Consider the following 2,133-nt stretch of genomic DNA (forward strand, 5'->3'; position numbering starts at 1 on the left):
TCAAGTCTTCCTGAGTCCAAGTCTAGCATTTTGTCCATGCTATCTAGCACAATGAAAAAAACTGTCATTAATGAAGAAAATTTTATTATAGAAATCATTTCCATTTTTTGTCTGTCTTCCCTCTAGTCATATTCCTAAGTGAATTGGACTTCTAAAAAATGTTCTATATTTTTTGTTGTTCACTTGTTTCAGTAGTGCCCATCTCTTCATGAGTTCATTTGGGGTTTTCTTGGCAAAGATACTGGAATGATTTATCATTTCCTTCTCTAGCTTATTTTGCTGATGAGGAAACTGAGACAAACAGGGTTCAGTGACTTGCCTAGGATCACGTAGCTAGGAAGTGTCTGAGGCCAGATTTGAACTCAAGAAGATGAGTCTCCTGACTCCAAGTCCAGCATTCACTGTGCCACCACTTTAAAAAAAAAATCACATTATTGGATCGTGCCCTTCAGAACTGACTATTCTTTTAAGCAGTAAGGTCACGACAAAAATAGGAGGAAAAAGGATGGGTCACAAATTAATAATTGGTTATTAATATAAATATAATATTAATTTCCCTCTTTCCCCACTTTGATTCACAGAGAAATAAGTAGAAGAATAGTGTACTGGATTAAATATTGGAAATCGCATTGTACTTCCAATGTCCCAAGCTTATCTCCAAAACTAAGGTCTATCTTTTCCATCTTTTTGATATAATAGCATGAAGTGATGGAGGGGAGTGCCATGACCAGTGCCTGGTCCTATTCAGAAACCAGATGGGTGATAGAAAGGCAGATAGATAGGCAGATAGATAGAGCATTAATTAAGCAATAACTGTGTGCCAGGCACTTTGCTAAGTTATACAACCACAAGCAAACAAGATAGTCCCTGCCCTCAAGGAGCTTAATTCTAATGAAAGAATGCGTAAATGAGAGCTGGAAGGAACATGGTGAAGGGAGCTTGGAAGTGACCTGAAGATTCAGGTCCTAGCAAAAGAAGATGTAAGTTTACTTATCAGAACTGAGGGACTCCAGGGCTAAGTTCAAGTTACTGGTACAGAGGTGGAGATGATGAATTTGAGCAGAGATCACATGGAATAATACAGTAAGGATCCTGGGTCTGTGGCTGTCAAGCAGAAACTGAGGCCCACCTGAATTCACCCAGATTGCAGAGTGTAATCTAGAGTAACCTCCAAGCTTCAGATACCTCCCTGTGACTCGCAAAGCTGACTCTTACTCCTTTGATCTATCTCATTGACTATAATATCTGTTTCCATCTATCTGGACTGTGAGTTGGTGTTTCCATCAATGAGATTATTGACTTCCTCAGGCCTCCCCTACCTCCTATCCAATAAGAGCCTTTCTTTGCCCTCTTATGCCATTGTGTTTCCTTTACAAAGACATACTTGTAAATAGGCTTTAATTAGAATAGTTGAGATTAACTAAAGCAAATTAATATTAATGCATCCAGGACCTATATGCTTTAATCTATTCCCCTTAGGTCCTTGCCTGCCCCACTAGCAGCATGCAGAACAAAAGCCTGGACGTTCAGTGTTACCTCCTTCTAATAGTGGGTAGGTAAGGACATATAACCAGGGCTTTCACTCATGACAAAGGTCCTTCAGTAAATCAGCATCTTTTGAGGTGATATAGAAACTCAGAGACTCTAATAGTCTCACCTGGTTGGCTGGTTGTTATCCTTCATTTTCAAAGGGGATCAAACTGACATCACTATGCTATAATCAAGTTAGAGTGTGTTTGACTGTGACTGATCAAACCAAAACAAGCTTGGAATGCTCTACTACAGATTGGGCATAAATGGTCCATGTCAACATTTGGGAAGGATTCTCTAAATTTGCAAATCTCTTGTTTCTTTTGAGCTACTTCAATTCTGCTTTACTCATAGAGCACAGCACCTTTTCTGATGTGGACTTGACATGCTAGGCAGTCCTGTGCCAGTGTCTCCCTTGTTGTGCAATCAATTCCAAAGTTCTTGAGACTTTGAAAGTACCCTTGTACTTCTTTTTCTGATCATTATATGAGTACTTGCCCTGTATGAGTTCTCCATAAAATACTCTTTTTGGCAAGCATACATTTGGCATTCAGACAATGTGGCCAGCCCATTGAAGTTGCTCTCTCAAGTTTCTCCTAAAGA

This window comes from Notamacropus eugenii, chromosome 2 (genome assembly GCF_028372415.1).
Source record: "Notamacropus eugenii isolate mMacEug1 chromosome 2, mMacEug1.pri_v2, whole genome shotgun sequence".
Classification (NCBI taxonomy): Eukaryota; Metazoa; Chordata; class Mammalia; order Diprotodontia; family Macropodidae; genus Notamacropus; species Notamacropus eugenii.